The following is a 19,192-nucleotide window of genomic DNA, read 5'->3' as shown; positions in this document are numbered from 1 at the left end:
CCACAGCAAGGAAACAAAATGGGCTCAAGTGGACACCTTTCATGCAGCTCAACGACCTGTACTTTGCAGATGACCTGGACATACTTTCTCATAACCATCAGCAGATGCAAGAGAAGACCGACAAAGTGGCAGCCACATTAGCACAACTTGGCATCAACATCCACAGGGGAAAAAACAAGATCCTGAAGGCTAACATGGCCAGGACAACTGCAATCACTTTTGCAGGCGATGCACTGGAAGAGGTTGAGGCCTTCACCTACCTGGGCAGTGTCATAGACAAGTAGGACGGCACAGATGCTGACATCAAGGCAAGAATCGTCAAAGCAAGGGCTGCCTTCATTTAGATAGAGAAGATCTGGAGCTCCAAGGACCGAACACTGCAAAACAAGATCAGGCATTTTAACACTAATGTAAAATCAGTCCTTGTGTATGAAGCAGAAACATGGAGGACAAAAGTGACCACTACAAACAAAGTCCAGATCTTCATCAACACCTGTATGAGGAAAATCCTCCAAATCCACTGGCCAAATACCATCAGCAACAACCACCTATGTCAGCAGACTTCACAACTTACTTCTCATGAAGAAATCATGAAAAGATGCTGGGGCTGGATAGGTCACATCATACACAAGCCTGCATCACACATCACCAGGCAGGCTCTCACCTTAAACCCTCAAAGGAAGAGCAAGAAACACCTGACGCAGAGGCCTCGGGGCTGACTGCAAGGAAATGGGTTACACCTGGAGTCAGATTAAAAGAAAAGCCCAGGACAGAGATGGCTGAAGAGTCCTGGTTGATGGCCTATACCCCAGGAGGAGGAGTGGGCATTAGTAAGTAATAGATTTACTATTCTTAACTCCACATCTACGTGCCCTGACGTATCGTGGTAGGCGCTATTGTGGATGTGATTTTCTTGCAGTTTGATATTTTGAGCAAGATATACCCTCCTCACCAAGTTAACTATCTGTTGTCAATAATAGCTGTCATAGTATTAGAATGTATGGGTAAATAACCGGGTTGTATCTATGTGTTTGCCAAGCTTATTGTAAATGGCAATTACTACATAGCGATAAACCAATACCTTAATTTGACTGACTAAACTTTCGTAACTAAAATCACTTCATCAAACTAAATGTGAATAAGGCTTTGAAAACATACAGTTTGATGGAGTGCTCTTAGAACACAAAAGCATGCGCATATTAAGATAGTGAGTCATCACTGTTCCAGATAATATGAAGATAACATACTTCTTCAGCTGTGTACTTCATAACATCTGTCACAGATCATTTTCGAGATTGGTCACTTTCTCTTAAGGTTTGTGCAACTCCGACAATGAAGCCAGAAGCAAATTGTTCATGAATTTTCTGATACAGAGACCAATTTGAACATTAAATTAAGTTTGAATAATTTGATAACAAAGAAATAAAGAATAGCTTTCTGGAGCACACATTACTTCAAATTAGTCTGTGCTGGTGAGCATCTATTAGAATATATATTTTCCTAACAGTTTCTTCGTTAAACACAGGGTCCTATTCTCTCTTATAACAAACAACCCTTCCATCCAAAATCATATCCCTTAATATTGTTTGCTCTTAGCTGGGGGCTGTGTGTCCTATCCTCAAGGTACAGTTGCAGAAACAAACATGCCATGTTTGCATAGCTTTTACTGAATCTCCACATCGCAAACATCAGTCAGGCAGTTATGCAAAGTCCTTCAGTAGCTTCCACTCCCACGCTGAACATACGTTAGGTATCACACAACTGGAGCGGCACAATAAACGTGCTTCTTTGTACTCACTGTCCCATGCAAATACGTCCAAAATATTGGTCCTGTGAAACAAGGATGTTCATGACAGTAAAAGATTTTGCTGCCAAATTACCTCAGGGTAGGTTTTCTACAGGATCTGCTTTCATAGGAACAGGACACCCGGGTTTCAGGCGGAAGTAGAGAGAATAGAAATGAGTTACGTCACACAAACAAAGCCAAAAGGGTTTAGACACTCACGAAGGCACTGTTTACAAACCCGACAATGTTCAGAGAATTTTCCCAACAATATAGAGTTATACACCAGCATTGAAATGTTGTGTCTCAAATTCCTCTGTACTGATGACTACTGGTTCAAAACGGCTCCTCACAAAAGGCCGGATTCATTAACACTTTCCACCAGTGCAAAGTCACCAAAAGACACAAACCAAAGTATTGAGTTGCTTTTATGTTGGAAATATTTCTTAAAATTACAAATCTTGGGAGATGTCCCGGGTTAAAGCTTCCCCATGCTGCCACCCATGGTCTTTGTCACAAAACCCCATCTACCAACATCCGCAGATAAGTCTTTGTGCCAAAAAATACGACAAAGAAGCAAAGTAAGGGAACAGTTTTGTTTTCTCCAAACTTTTCCAACTTGCATGTGTGCTGCACTGTATAGGACACATACAAAGTGGGAAATGTTCAAAAGTTAGTCCAAGAATAGTAGTTTGTACTGGGAGGATACCGGCAGCTTTGAAAGGAAATAACATTGCATGGAGGCGGCTATTTTTTTGCTGAGACTCATCTGACAGTGGGGAAACGCAATTCCCCACAGCCTGATGTCCAGGCCTGTTGGAAGGGAAATTTAGCTTGCTGGGAATTTTGGATGGAGGAAAACTACAACAGTCTTAGCAAAATTCAGGAAACATCATAATTGTTTGCTAATTAAAAATATTCCCTGGATTCGTCTGATTATGTAAGAGTAATTCAAGCGTTGCCTACCCCTGATTACACATTTCTTTGCTTTAATAATTTGGGCCTGCTGCTTTGCTGAGCAGCTACTATTCTGTGAAGTAGCTTTTTTAGGTGAGGTTTACCTCAGTAGTTATTTTGTTCTTAACTGTTGTGAATGTGAGTTGAATATAATATTTGTGAAACTGGATAATACATGGAAAAAGCTACGATGCTTTGATGGGGAAGGCGGAATTACTTCTGTTTGTGTAGTGGAAAACTAGAATGCTCCATCATTTGACCTAAAGTGTTTTTCGTTCGGTGCAGTTGTGAGCCAATCAGAATCCCCTGTCGCCTCACTTGCGGCACGACAAATAACATGAAAAACATGGCAACTACCATATTCTGTTTAATGGTAATGGCATTTTTTTTTTATCTCAAAAGACTATCTTATAAACACACTTAGACTCTGGAGTCGCGCATTTGTGTGTATTTTAACATTATTTGCACTAACAGTGAAAAATAGCAGAGGTTCAATGTATATAATCTGGCCGGTGTCTCATGAGGGACCAATCTACTACTCTTTATCAGCAATGGCACCATGCCTTTAAACTTTGTTGATATACTAGGCTAAAAAATTCACCACCTCAAGAGGCTGACGCAACTCACAGAGTCACGTATTTGCCAGATTGGACATCATGAGGTGCAAAGAGAAGCAGACCGTAGGACAAGTCTTTTGAAGTTATGCATGGAGGATCTGGAATGATGTCCCACCTTAGGCCATATGCGCACCCTCTCTCCGCTTCTTTAGAAAACTGATGAAGAAACATCTCCTCCAGATGCCTCATGTCCGCCTTTGATAAGGAACCTCCTTGCTCCCTGGGTTGAATTTATATCTACACCCCAATTTTTATGAACAGGATCTGGAATTGCCCCGCTGATCCTTTCTTGGTACATCACCCATGGCTTCCCAGCTAAGTTTATGGTAAGCAAGATCAAATGCATGCATGAACGCAAATGTTCTACTGAAAGTTCTTTCAATGAAAGGAGAGCGGCAGGGGCTTCCAAAATGGTAAAACATGGAGCTGCAGCTTTCCACTCATTGTCCATGAAACCCAGAGGCTCACATTGCCTTTAAGCACAATGTGAGCGATAAGCACCTAAGGCAGACAGCCAGCACACCATCTGAAGGTCACACTGATCCTAAAACCACTACAGGAACTCATAAGCACAACAACAATGTTGGCGTGCATGGCTCACTGTTTGCTCTACTTATCGATGTGTGCTTAACTGTGTTTGTACTTGGTTTATATACACCAGTATGCACTTGGCTGATTCAAACTAACAGCTAACAGCAATTACTGTGTACCGGTATGTGTGCACTAGATAAGACTCTCATTTCTAGAAGTCACCTTCAGGTTTTAGTGCCTCATATCTGGATTACAAGTGGGAAAAGTTTATAGTTTGGAACTGTGTAATTTTCTTGCTTGAGAAAAAAAAAATGGAAAAAAATGGTAGGAATTTGTATGAAGGGCTAGATTTCAAATACTGTTCTATTGTGTGTAGGCACCATAATGCAATTGGAAATAAAGATGGCTGAGGCCTGTCTACGTATTGTGCATCTGAAACACAATGGTGTTATTTAGCGAGGTTGTCTTCACAAGATGGAAGACTCCTCACTGTATGTGTTTCCATTTGCATGGCCAACATTTGGTCCACATTAGTGAAAATAATGTTTTGGCTCCTAAAATGCTAGGATAATTGTGCTTGCAAACAGTGTTTTTTAAAGACTTTATACTAAAACATCTTTGGCTCTTCCAGTTAAATTGAAGATTTCAAGTAAGTACAAGCAGAAGAGTTTGCACAAACAATTTCAGCACAAAAACATGTTGTACTACAGGAGGAGGATAGACATGTCAAGCAGCCACAAAATATCGGGTGTCAGGAAGTATGCGTTTAGTTGAAATTGGCACACGTGTGTGTGATGATCTTGAATGACATACGTAAAAAACTCATAATTCCTACCCTTTTAACAAAAAAACATTGCCGCCATTTGTAACATGCCTCACCAATGCTTCCTTTGTTTTTTTTTGGGGGGGGGGGGTGCCTCAAACACTCCTACAACCACTACCACACGTCCCCCTGCAGGTATTGGCTTGTCCCTCGCCCAGTGACTGTGACAGAAAATAGTCCAGACACCAAAATAAAAGCGCCCACCGTTGGAGAATAAGACAATTTAAAAAAGTGGCCAATGTGTGCAAATTGGAGCAGTTTTGAACCTGGAAAGATAAGCTGTATAGATGTTTTGCAAAGTATGGAAGACTTCATGGATTTGAGCTTGCTGCAGGCAATGTTTTTTTTAATATCTGGGAAATCAACAGTAAAAAACGTCTCAGCAAACCATTTAAACTGGCCCACAGATAGTTAAAAAACTGGACCACATAATGACCTATAATGACTGCCTGATTACCCTGTAGAACAGTCTGCGGTGGCCCTTGACCTGAACAAAAATATGGCGTATGTTTTTCTGATAATTTATTTAATTTATTTATTTATTTTATAGTCTTACAAAGCACACAGCTACTCAAAAAGGGTTTCCCGGCAACATAAAAACAGATTGTCAACTTAGGATAACTGTTAGAAATGGGATTTCAGGATGGCTAGGGCATGCGCCTAAGCCAGGCAGAAACTACCACTCTAGTCAGGCCAAGGGAGTTACACACCGAAGATAACCCATGCTCACCCCCTTGGTAGCTTGGCAAAACAGTCAGGCTTATCCCAGAGGCAATGTGTAAAGCATTTGCGCAACAGACTCACACAGCAGCGAAACACTAGGCACACCACAAAAGAAACTCCACACAAGGTTATATAAAAATATCCTTTGTATTACTCATAAAACACATTAGAATGCAATCACATATATACACTGTGCCACCTGGCACTAGGTCTCACTTTACAGGGGATTATATACATTACAGGGCCAACCGGTCCACTCTCATCACCATTAGAATCACACATGTAGTGAAAGTTAACCACAACCAGAAACTACTGGGGAAGGCACTTAGCATAAACACATTACGTCTAAATCATGAGGAATAAACTTCATAACTTACACCCGTGTACCACTGCAACACTGATAAGGTGCACACAGCTCATTAGTCCTTCCTGGGCGTCAGTGTAACTGCTCACGGGCAACAACATGTCCCCATCAAGTCCCCGAGAGCCCACTGCCCCCCCCCCCTAAATGGTAGTGCCCTCGCCTCTGCGCTCTCTACCTGGACTGTCAGGTAGTTCTGTGGAGACTCCTTGCTCCACCCAGGCTCGGGGGGGCCTCCGTTGAGGTTCCGCCCCCACTCAGTGAGCATAATCAATCCGGGGCCCATGCAGGACTTCTACGGAAATGCAGAGAAAAGGAAAATGCCCCTTAAAGTGGGGCTTTGGGGCTGAGGGTCACTTCAGGAGCTGCCCATTACCATCCGGGGCATCTTCAACACTGGCCACATGCGGTGACGCCGACTCGTCTCCTCACCTGACTTCTTTAGTCTCCTATGGGCGCTCCATTACGCAGCATTTATTACCACTATTCCAAACATACCAAACTTGATCACAGCACTCCTCTCAGGTCAGGAATTACCACTGAAAACATATATCAGGGAATGCCCAATGCATTTCTATGAGAGGGCAGCCTCACAGTAGTGAGAAACCAAAATGGCTGTTTGTCACTACCAGGACATGCCACACAGTTAAGGCACACGTCCTACCTTTTACCTACATTGCACCCTGCGCGTAGGGCTAGCTTGGGCCTACCTTAGAGGTGAATGGTATGTAGTAAAAGGGTAGTCACAGACGTGGCACCTACTTTGTGGCAGGTCACAGCGGTAGTAAACTGCGCGCACAGGTCCTGCAATGGCAGAGGCCTGAGACAGGTTTGAAAGGCTCCTTTGGTGGGTGGCGCAAACAGCACTGCAAGCCCACCAGTAGCATTTAATTTACTGGCCCTGGGTATCTGAGATACCACTTTACAAGGGAGTGAAAGGTAAATTAAATACGCCAAACAGGAGTAGACCAATCTTACCATGTTTTACCATAGAGAGCAGATGCACTTTACACTGGACAGCAGTGATAAAGTGCCCAGAGTCCTAAAATCACCTACACCATGTCAGAAAAAAGACCAGGAGGAAGGCAAAAGGTTCAAGGATTACCCTGCAAAACGGGCCAAGTCCAACAATAACCATGCCTTCAAGCCTTTGCGGAACACAAGCAGAGGAGTACAGTCCCTGAGGGATTTAAGAAGGGAGTTCCACAGTCTTGGACCTAACACTGCAAAATAATGTCCTCACTCCTAGAACAGTAGGAACCTGGGTGCAGTGCAAAAGGCCATGTTTGAAAATCTCAAATAAAGAGAAGGGATGTAAGGTATCACTACGTCCTGGATGTAACGCGGACCTCTTCTAGCTTTCGCCTTAAACATGTAGCAGAGAGCCTTGAATGGAATCAGTTTAGAAACTGTGAGCCAATGCAGCTGAAGGAAGAGATGTGAGACGGAAGTGTGCTTAGTAAGGCCGAACCGCAATCTTTCCACCGAGTTCTGGACCATCTGCATATGCTTGACAGATGCCTGGCCTATTCCCAAACATCGAATGTTGCCATAATCCAATATAGATATGATCAGGGCCTAGATCACAGTAATGAGTCGTTAAAATGTTTTTGTTGTTAAATATTTTTGCTCTTCACATAACACGGATCAAAACTTCATTCCTATAATGGCTTTAAGTGCACCGGGTCCAGGGTCAGACTAGGAACCCAAACCGGCCCTGGCAAATTTTGACAGCCCTTATATGGTGCATAGAGAACAAGAGAGCCCGATGACTACAAGGGCGTTGGGAGGGTTCTCCCCCAAGAACATTTGGGGGAAAATGGCAAAAATGGTGCATTCTAAAACAAATTTTTTATTATATATTCAATTCTATTTGTTTAAAATATAGTAAATGATGACCTTATAGTGCATCAGGATACAGCAATCTTTGTTGGAGCTTCAATGATGTCTCACTATCACCCGACAACAGTGACTCTCAGCTCTCCATAGCCCCTCTCTCACATGTATTTCATTTGTTTTATAGCGCCTCTCCCACGACTTAGGGTGTCAGAGCATTTTACATCACACACGCATACAGAGACAATTAATCAAACAAGTGTAAATGTTACATAAGACAAAGTGGACTACAAGGTGGAGGATTCACAAGTCATCCATACTGGTAGGCATTTTCCAAGAGTGCTTGGTCTGGCGAAGCACAAACTCAGGATTCAGAATGTAAAACAGTGCTTGGGGTTGACTTTACTAGCAAAAACCTTTTCCTACACAAACAATCCCTTTTTAGCAAAATTAGGATAATGAAAGACTGAAAAAACATAACTTTCTAACTTAGATTACAATTGTAATAAATGAACTGCACAGTAACAAAAAGCTCTATGTGACATGAGCAATAACCCACTGAGCTCTGCACATATAATACAGTTCTGTCATCTGCATAGTACACGCTCTTGGCAGCGGCATATTAACCCTCTGCGCTACATTAGAAGAGTCAAAACTGCCACTAGACAAAACTCCAATCTCTTTCCAGCAGGTACATTAATCACCAGAGTTATCTCGGCACTTTTGTTATTGTCTGAAAACTGTTGGATATACAAGGAACTCTGCAGTGCTTTTAAAATGCTGCACTGCTACTAAACAGACCTCAGTAACAAAAGTGCCCCCACCCTTCCAGCCTCCCGGGAAAATGCCCGGTGCTCGATATGGACAGTCTGGCCTAGGCTGGGTCCCTCTGTGCCTCAAACATGGCAGATATTAGACCTGTACCTCGAAACGGGTCTCTCTCCTGCCCTATAGTCCTGTTCCTAAATTTACAGAAAACAAGATGATAGACTTATGAGCATTGATTGTAAAACCCATTGATTTAATCCGTGTCAGCGATGGAATTCCTATGAACATTTCACTTATTTTAATTAATACTACCTTCCCTAAGAGATTATTTTTCCCAGGATGGTCTGTCTGCATTTTTTCATGCAGCTTATTATTCTTGTATAGTGCGAACTGTGAACTACGTCCAATGATGAGAACACATTCTCCTCCAATCCTTGGCCTCTCTGCAGAGCAGACAGAGCAGTAAGCTCTTGTGCCAATTGTATCTGTGATTCTGTGTGAAAACGTGTGAATCCGGTACATAGCTGTTGACAGGGTGAAAGTAAAAGAACATGTAGTGCTTACGGATGAGTGGGTGTTGTGTGTAGTGGGGATGTTGACGCGAAGGAGATGTTCTGCCAGCAAGCCAAGCTGTGTTTAAAAAAATGAGTGAATAAATGCTTCCAGAGGACATAAGGGACCTTGCACAGTGGGCCCATGGGAGAGTTGTGTTAAATTCATATACAGATATGCTGGAGCAACCGCACTTGGGGGCCTGCTACTCCATACAAATGAAAAGGAAATTCATGGCTCTGCAGTTAGGGTCCCTTCCGGACTTCACCCCAATATGGCTGAAAGAAGGTACCCCTGTGAACAAAATATGCCGGCTATGCAAGCGTGTTGAGGAAACTGTCCTGCTCATATTTTGCATCAGCCCATGTATGTTGATTCATCGGAGGTCATTGCTGGGTAAAGAACTATTGGCCTTGGGAGTCTGAAGCTGCAGGCAGGCACTCGAGGCAGGCAGGCACTCGAGGCAGGCAGGCACTCAAGGCAGGCAGGCACTCGCTGAGTCGCGAAACCCGCTGAACTTTATGCTGAACATCCGAACAGTGCAATTCTTACGCATCTTCAACAAGGATGTCGCAGCTGCCGCCATACAGGCCCCCAGGATGGGGGCTACAGAGTGATATTTAAGATCACTCATTATGAATTCCCCCCTCCGCCAAAATTTGCAACCAGACATGTTTTTATTTTTATCCCTGGGGGCCAGGCTGCTAGAGGACTGCCTTTTTTTGCCACCCTCCATCCTGACCCCTTTAGTCTGACGTTTCCTCTCTTTTAATGAGGTACGAGGGTTCACCTCCTTGGAAGGAATAAGTTACTGTGTGATTGCCTCTGTAGCTGGAGCATCGACTCCCTTAGTTTTATGTGGCTTGGTAGGACACTTGCTTTTTAAATAGAGGCTGTAAATGTAAGATTGGTCTTTTTAACCTCATTGAATTATGTTCTCTTAATAGGTATGGCGATTATTGGATTAAGCACTATGGACTTTTAAGGATTGTTGATTAATCATGCTGTATTTCTCTTTCTTTCTGTTTTTGTGATTGTTGTTTATGGTGTTCATTAACTAATAAAGTATATATATATATATATATATATATATATATGTGTGTGTAAAGTACATGCTGGAGAGGATGAAAAGAGGGTGCTGAACAGGAAATAGATGAGGTGTGACATATACAGATGATGTGTTTCAGAAAGATGTGGGGAGAAAAACAGTATTTGATTGTGACATTGCAGAGGAAAGTGGTGTAAAGGAAAGAATGCGAGTGATGGGGATACTTGGAAGACCCCCACTCCTTCCACAGACCTTAGGAACGTTTAATTAAGTCTTCTATAATCAAAATAAATTTTTTTCCTGCTCTAATTATTCCCAACAAAATAATTGTTATTGCTCTTTTATCTGATACTGCTGATAAGCATTGGCAAAGCCAGTAGGTGTGACTTGTATTTAGGTGTATGTTTGTAATTGTGTGATATGTATGGATACAATAACAGCGATAGGAAGTAAAGGATTTTATTTGACCTTTTTTAAGTCATGCCCCTATTTACATAGGCCATGCCTCTTGGAAATAATTCTTAGCTACACTTCTTAGGCCTTGCCCCATTTATAGACCCCACTTTTTTCCATCCCACTTAAAGCTCTTATTACTATAGCCATGAGCATAATGGCAAAATCAGATAATGGACAGGCATAGAGTCCTACAACAGGCACCTGCCCGTGGCACACTCAGCAAAGTGCCCCGTGTTGCATCACACCAACCGGCAGAACACGCAGTAGGTACAACAACCGACACCAAAGGAGGTGTGCGCCAACTCCCCCAGTCTGTAAATAAAGCACACACACCTGCTACACAGGCTTGTTTAATGGGGACACTGGCAGCTCCAGGCACCAATCAATATGCAAAAGTGAATCAAGTACACGAAAGGCAAATGTCTACTTCAGTGTTTCTTGGTGGAACAGCACCCCCTTTTCTTTGCTGGGAGCAACCGTCTGTGGACAGTCTGGCTAATGAATATGCGGCTACTGAATGGGCAACCAGCGCGCGCAATCCTATCTTGATGTAGATGTTTTAGTGTCATTATTGAGATTGGGACATTTTATGTTTTGGGGGAAAAAAATGTAAAGAAAAATGGATGTGGTTGTGTGTTTCAGCAGAGAAGTCGGTGGTACAAACACTACAGTTGCTGCTGGTATTTTATGCCAAGGCACAAGACCTAATGGCCGAGCACGTGGTGCCTCTGGGGAGAAAATGCAGCCAGCGTGATTCCCCTGCTGGCGATGATGTGACGATAGTGCACCTGCGCTAGAAGGTACTATGCAAATGCACTTCCTCGTTTTGTGACCCCGAGACAAAGAGCGCGTTTGTGAGAGCGGGGTGCGTTTGTTTGCAGTGTCGGTTGAGCGGATCCTGAAGGCGCACAGACGCGGCAGTCACACGGCACTCACTGCTGGCGCCTGTATTGGGCATTCTGGGAGTTGGTTTCAATCCAAAGGGCGGCGCACGCGCTGCTGTACCCTGTCTGGGAGGTTTGTGGCTGATTTGTGTTTATTCGTCATGGATATCTTTTTTTTACCTCAGTCGGTCCTGTAGGGATGAATGACTACTGAGTGTCCGAGCCAGCTGTTTACAGCATCCGGTATAGTTACTGGGCGATGTAGTGTGTCCTGTAAGAAGTAATGTACCGCGGACAGATGGGCTGAATTTTCCTTTTATTCTTTAAGAGATCGGCCTGTTAGCCTGTCCACCTGCCTTTTACCCCCAGTCTTCCGCGTTCCGCCTGCTCCCACAACCGTAGGATAGTCGGGAGGCGAGCCTAGTAACAATAGGACGGCTCCCAGCAAAACACTACATCTCTTTCCACCAAGAGTTACCAATTACAAAATATCTACAGTTTTAAGCGACACAAAAAAATAGACACGTCCGTTTTCTGCACGTTTTTAATCTGTAATACAAAGTGCAACCTATAACGCTCAATAGTGTTCTAGTGACGCAATATTAGTGATAAAATGCCCTGCATAGGTGTTTCAATGAATTAATGATAACATTGGTAATCCTTCACCCACTTTGGAGGTTTGATTACTCTTTGTCATGTCGCATTCCTATCATTCCTTATGGAGACCGTTTTTGACCACACCCTTACGAGTTAGCACTTAATTCCCCATTTTGTGAGGTGTACTTCTCATCTGGAACCCTTTCCTTAGCCGCACCCACCGTGTGACATGTAGGACACTCACCCTGGCACAAACTGCACCAGAATTCCTCACCCACTGACCAGGGTCCTGTTGTCCACCCCTCATCTCCTCTCTTTCTAGACCCCTCCTCTCCCCTCTTTCTACTCTCCTCCTCTGCTCTCTTTCTACACCCCTCCTCTCCTCTCTTTCTACAACCTCCTCTCCCCTCTTTCTACACCCCTCCTCTCCTCTCTTTCTACACCCCTCCTCTGCTCTCCTCCTATACCCATCCTCTGCTCTTTTTTTACACCCCTTCTCTCCTCTCTTTCTACACCCCTTCTCTCTCCTCTTTCTACACCCCTCCTCTCCTCTCTTTCTACACCCCTTCTCTCTCCTCTTTCTATACCCCTCCTCTACTCTCTTTCTACACCCCTCCTCTCCTCTCTTTCTACACCCCTCCTCTGCTCTCCTTCTATACCCATCCTCTGCTCTTTTTTTACACCCCTCCTCTCCTCTCTTTCTACACCCCTCCTCTGCTCTCCTTCTATACCCATCCTCTGCTCTTTTTTTACACCCCTTCTCTTCTCTCTTTCTACACCCCTCCTCTGCTCTCTTTTTACACCCCTCCTCTACTCTCTTTCTACACCCCTCCTCTCCTCTCTTTCTACACCCCTCCTCTCCTCTCTTTCTACACCCCTCCTCTGCCCTCTTTCTACACCCTCCTCTCCTCTCTTTCTACACCCCTCCTCTGCTCTCCTTCTATACCCATCCTCTGCTCTTTTTTTACACCCCTCCTCTCCTCTCTTTCTACACCCCTCCTCTGCTCTCCTTCTATACCCATCCTCTGCTCTTTTTTTACACCCCTTCTCTTCTCTCTTTCTACACCCCTCCTCTGCTCTCTTTCTACACCCTTCCTCTCCTCTCTTTCTACACCCCTCCTCTCCTCTCTTTCTACACCCCTCCTCTGCTCTCCTCCTATACCCATCCTCTGCTCTTTTTTTACACCCCTTCTCTCCTCTCTTTCTACACCCCTTCTCTCTCCTCTTTCTACACCCCTCCTCTCCTCTCTTTCTACACCCCTTCTCTCTCCTCTTTCTATACCCCTCCTCTACTCTCTTTCTACACCCCTTCTCTCCTCTCTTTCTACACCCCTCCTCTGCTCTCCTTCTATACCCATCCTCTGCTCTTTTTTTACACCCCTCCTCTCCTCTCTTTCTACACCCCTCCTCTGCTCTCCTTCTATACCCATCCTCTGCTCTTTTTTTACACCCCTTCTCTTCTCTCTTTCTACACCCCTCCTCTGCTCTCTTTTTACACCCCTCCTCTACTCTCTTTCTACACCCCTCCTCTCCTCTCTTTCTACACCCCTCCTCTCCTCTCTTTCTACACCCCTCCTCTGCTCTCCTTCTATACCCATCCTCTGCTCTTTTTTTACACCCCTCCTCTCCTCTCTTTCTACACCCCTCCTCTGCTCTCTTTTTACACCCCTCCTCTACTCTCTTTCTACACCCCTCCTCTCCTCTCTTTCTACACCCCTCCTCTGCCCTCTTTCTACACCCTCCTCTCCTCTCTTTCTACACCCCTCCTCTGCTCTCCTTCTATACCCATCCTCTGCTCTTTTTTTACACCCCTCCTCTCCTCTCTTTCTACACCCCTCCTCTGCTCTCCTTCTATACCCATCCTCTGCTCTTTTTTTACACCCCTTCTCTTCTCTCTTTCTACACCCCTCCTCTGCTCTCTTTCTACACCCCTCCTCTCCTCTCTTTCTACACCCCTCCTCTCCTCTCTTTCTACACCCCTCCTCTGCTCTCCTCCTATACCCATCCTCTGCTCTTTTTTTACACCCCTTCTCTCCTCTCTTTCTACACCCCTTCTCTCTCCTCTTTCTACACCCCTCCTCTCCTCTCTTTCTACACCCCTTCTCTCTCCTCTTTCTATACCCCTCCTCTACTCTCTTTCTACACCCCTTCTCTCCTCTCTTTCTACACCCCTCCTCTGCTCTCCTTCTATACCCATCCTCTGCTCTTTTTTTACACCCCTCCTCTCCTCTCTTTCTACACCCCTCCTCTGCTCTCCTTCTATACCCATCCTCTGCTCTTTTTTTACACCCCTTCTCTTCTCTCTTTCTACACCCCTCCTCTGCTCTCTTTTTACACCCCTCCTCTACTCTCTTTCTACACCCCTCCTCTCCTCTCTTTCTACACCCCTCCTCTCCTCTCTTTCTACACCCCTCCTCTGCTCTCCTTCTATACCCATCCTCTGCTCTTTTTTTACACCCCTCCTCTCCTCTCTTTCTACACCCCTCCTCTGCTCTCCTTCTATACCCATCCTCTGCTCTTTTTTTACACCCCTTCTCTTCTCTCTTTCTACACCCCTCCTCTGCTCTCTTTCTACACCCCTCCTCTCCTCTCTTTCTACACCCCTCCTCTCCTCTCTTTCTACACCCCTCCTTTGCTCTCTTTCTAAACTCCACTTCATCAACCTCAGTACCTCTCTCAACATCTTCCTATTTCGTTTACACATTTTCTTTTCCAGCCTTGTTCTTCCACTGTGGTACTTGGGGCGCCTGAATCAAACACCGCCTGAATCTCACCCAAGAGAGCAACCAGAAAATAAAATACCTCCCACTTTGCATTTTTGTTTCATATCACAGATGGCGCCGAGTGAGTGAGCCTGGTAGTTGTTCAGGGACTTGTGACACCTGAGGGAAATATGACATTTAATTCCTTCTCTCCAACACTCTTTCAGTTTTGTTTCCCTCTCTCACTCCTTAGTTTCGTACTTTTCCCACCCTTCTTTCCTTCTCTCATTATTTCTGTCCTCTCATTTATTTATCCATCCATCTGATATCCCTCTTCTTTCCGTCATTCTTTGTCTTCTTCATCCTTCATCATTCTTCATTCCTTCTCTCCATCGAACAATTAAATCATCCTTCTTTCTTTAAATGTAGCCATCCATCCTTCACATGATCAGCTCATCCATCCATCCATTGCCCCTTCCATTCTTTTCATTCTCTCTCTCTCTCTTCTTTGTTGCCCCACCCATGAGTCTTCTTGCGTTGGTATTCATAAGCTTCTTTTCAAAGTTAAGTAAGCTGTATACAAAAATGTAAAGTTTTATATTAATCAGAACTGCTCAGTGGCATCCACCTTCAATCGAGCTTCTAAAGTGGGGTTCATTATATTGCATAATGTTTGCTTATGGTCTAGCTTGACAACGCAGCTATTGCCAGACAATTATGCGAACATCACTGGAGAGGGATATTGGCTCTGCCCACATCTTGGGGGTCAGGAGACCATGCTTTGATTGGGCAAAGTTTGTGTGCTTCCACAAAAAGTGCTTGCCCTCCACACAGCTGCCTGTGGTTGAACTTTCAGACTCACACTCAACATCCTAATGATATTAAAGTGGTCTAGATAACTAGATAATTTATGGTGTTTTTTTTTCTGGCAGCAGCACAGATGGGAGGAGTGGAGTATTTAACCTACAGAGGGGCATATTCTCAAGGAGCTATCGCTGAGTTAACGGCACTTTATCGCAGACAAAGTTGCGATAAATTTATTGCCCCATTCACAAGCTGGTAGTAACAGCCTATAACACCAGTTTACCAACGACAGCAGCCGCAAAAACACATCGCAACAGATGACCCGGCAACTATCGCTAATGAGATGCAGAGAAGGTGTTCCCGTGCCAAAAGCTGCGACAACACCCCTCCGCAACATTCTCAACAACCAGCCAGATCGGCGAAAAGACCACGAAACATGTGATAAGGCACGTTAGCAGCAGGAAATTAACACCTGCTCTGACCTGGTGTAAAGCCTGCACCACAAAAGGGATCCCAGCCCAGAACCACACCTAAAGAACAACAAATACCATGGAGCCACTGAACATGCGGGCCAGACACCCAAGAGGGCCCCAACACCCACTGCCACCACCCCCAGGACCACCCCCACCGCTCTCCCGGACCAACACTGAGGCAGCGCAGACAAAGACAGCGACCCTCCGAAAATGCACCAACCTCACAGATCCAACACCAGAGAATGTCATTGCCTGCTACATGCTCAAAGGGACAACCCTCCTCCGCATCCTGACCACCATTGCCCACAGGCTAACGGTACCAACACAGCGGACAACCAACATCCCACCTCAGACAAAGCTTCTGGCCGTGCTGCACGTGTTGGCCTCTGGAACCCTCCAACCAACATCCGCCTGAGACGGAGGAGTCACACAGCCAGGCCAATCCAAGTCTCTCACAACGGTCATGGATGACACCATCAGCTTGGTACCCCACTATCTATACTTCCCACACACTGCGCAGGAACAGCCGGAGACCAAGCAAGGCATGTACGCCACAGCTGGCTTCCCGCACGTGTCAGGGGCAATCGACTGCACACATGTCCTACTAGTGGCCCTTGGCAACACTGCACACAATAAGCGCAACAGAAAGCGCATGTATCCCACCAATGTGCAGGCAATAGGGGACCACCGTGTGGTAAATATTTCGTTACCGGTACTATTTTTATGCGGTAAAGTCTATTAAGAATAACTCAGTAAATATAAGAGGCAGAATCCGTGGTATTAGAGGTTTTAAAAGGCTTTATTCCTATACAAAGGAATACAATTCGAATTGTAGGCATTCTATTCCATCACCACGAAAGTTCAGGAAGGAAGGGCATACATTATTGACAGATAGGCAGTTTTATAGAAAATACATTACAGTGAAACAGATGCAAGAGGCGTAACAGCTGATAATACAGATAAACTGTGCATACGTAACTAATAGAGGCGGTCATATGGGCGTAATTTAATAAACGTCATTATACATGATGTCACAAGTGGGTGGATCCATAAGAGAATCCTGCAATGTCAGCAGAAATATTTGGCAGAGATGCGCGCGCAGCCGCATGACGTGTGATTGACGTGCAACTAGAGGGTGAAGGGGACTTGACATTTAGCTCTTCATGTGGAGACAGAAGTCTGGGGGTCGTGTCAACCTAATCCCAAATCATATCTAATATCCTATGTTTAAAGAACTGTGTTATCCAAAAGGAGAGGTCTCTAGGATAGAATCTATTCTATACTGACTGTTAGTGCGTGTACAAGCGTCTAAGTGTCTACACTAGATGCGAGGGGGTAGGAATATTCCATGGTAACGGGGCTATGAATTACTTGCATGAGGACAGCGAGGCCTGGCCCTTTGCACGGTAGCTGGAGGAATGTTTACCTTAACTACTAGACAGGAATGCATCGGATGAGGAGCGGAGTAGATAATCTTGAAGGTGAAATACAGTTTTTGGCAGGCGACAGGCTGGATCAGGCACCGTTAGCCGCGCAGGGAGTAGGACAAAGTTCATGGATACAGATGCAGGCTCAGACTGGAGCTTTCAGAAGCAGAAGGCAGGAAAAGGCTTGATGACAGAATTCGGGCCTACTCGCCTGAATCTGTAAAATGTGGAAAGTGAACCACATAAAGTCGGTGGCCTTTCATACTTAGGAATGGAATATCTGACCCATTCATAGCGGATCTGAAAGAGGACATGTTGACGGTGGACGCACATATATTTGCGTCTTTAAAACTGGAGCAGGAGGGAACATACATGTACTTATAGCATGGACATGGAGCCGTTGGGGTCTACGATAGGGGACATAACTGATCACAAAATTCATATTTCCTCATTCCCTCCTTGTCCCCTACGGACCCTCAGGAGATATCGATCTTCATCAATCCATCGATCTATTCATATAGCATCATTTGTTCTTCTTTCTTCTTCCGGGATTTCGAACGAAAACTTGGATGTGGGATACACGAGGTGGCACACAGACCACAAATCGCTGGCCCACATTGTAGACATAAGCAGCAACTGAATAGTATGAGAAAGCCAATACCTAGGAAGGATAGGATTCTCCATCCCCAGGCTGACAACACGCCCCAGAACCAACCGGACCAAGTCCAGGTGCCTGGACTCTGGTGTATCTGGCTTACAATCTTATGAAGGCGGGTTATGGCTTTATATACTGACGGCGAATTTTCTGGTATGAAAATGCAGCAACTTGATCCGATGACCCTACAAGCTCCGCCCCTATCGGCCAGGATGACGTCAAGGACAAGACGATTTTGAAGCACAACAATCCGCATAGCAGACTGCTCTTCTGTTAAATTGCCTAAGGCGGAAATAGTTTCGTTCACTACTGCTTCAAGGGTTCTGGTTAATCTACGTATCAGTTTACTATTAGTGACTGTACCTATATAGGGAAAGAAACCTTTATTGAAATCTGTGTATTTTTCCCATGCTGTTTCAGTGTAATCGACAATTGGGAGATCTCTCTGCTGTCTATTGTGTACTAAATGGGTATTTCTATGATAATCAGGAGGAGCTAGGAAAACAGGTGGCAGAAGGAATGCTATGTAACAGGTACCATCCCAATCTAGAGGTAGACGTATATATGCGGTCTGGCCACATATAAAGTAGGAATGGCGAGAAGCTCTAAATGTAGACTTGCCTTGATCACTGAATTTTATTACAGTGGTGCATTTACTATGGCCCATGTGTATGGAACCATTCTTTCTTATACATAATTCCCCTTTTACTGGGAATACTGACATGGCGGGCAAGATTGGTGTAGCTTCAGATTCAACGTTCAGGATCATGAGGTTAAGTGTAAAATTACCTAATCCATATACTTCATTTTCTAGATCAGTTCCTGTTCTTTTGGGAAGTCCCTCCTTGTTAGGGTAGCAGACTTTAAGCAAAACTAAGTTCAGGTTTCCCCATACCCAGTTGTCTTGATAAACTGCGGAATTCGAATCTAGGGAATTAATCAAACTAAACCATGCTCCACAGGAGCCATTGTGTGTGAACGGATAGGGAAAGAGGGGCAAAACTCCCTTATAGTTCTGATAGGGAGGGAGTCGGCCACATATCCAACAATTTGTGGCATTGCTGGTTTGATGGGAATGATGTAACATACTAATGAATGTGTTGTTGCGCAGCGCAAATCTATAGGACAACTCATGCGGAGGTAATTCGCTAAAAGAATGTTCTGCAGTTACATTGTAAGCACGTTTAAGAATAGG

This window comes from Triturus cristatus, chromosome 4_1, assembly GCF_964204655.1.
Source record: "Triturus cristatus chromosome 4_1, aTriCri1.1, whole genome shotgun sequence".
NCBI lineage: Eukaryota > Metazoa > Chordata > Amphibia > Caudata > Salamandridae > Triturus > Triturus cristatus.
The sequence above is the reverse complement of the archived record's forward strand: the minus strand, read 5'-3'. Positions refer to the sequence as shown.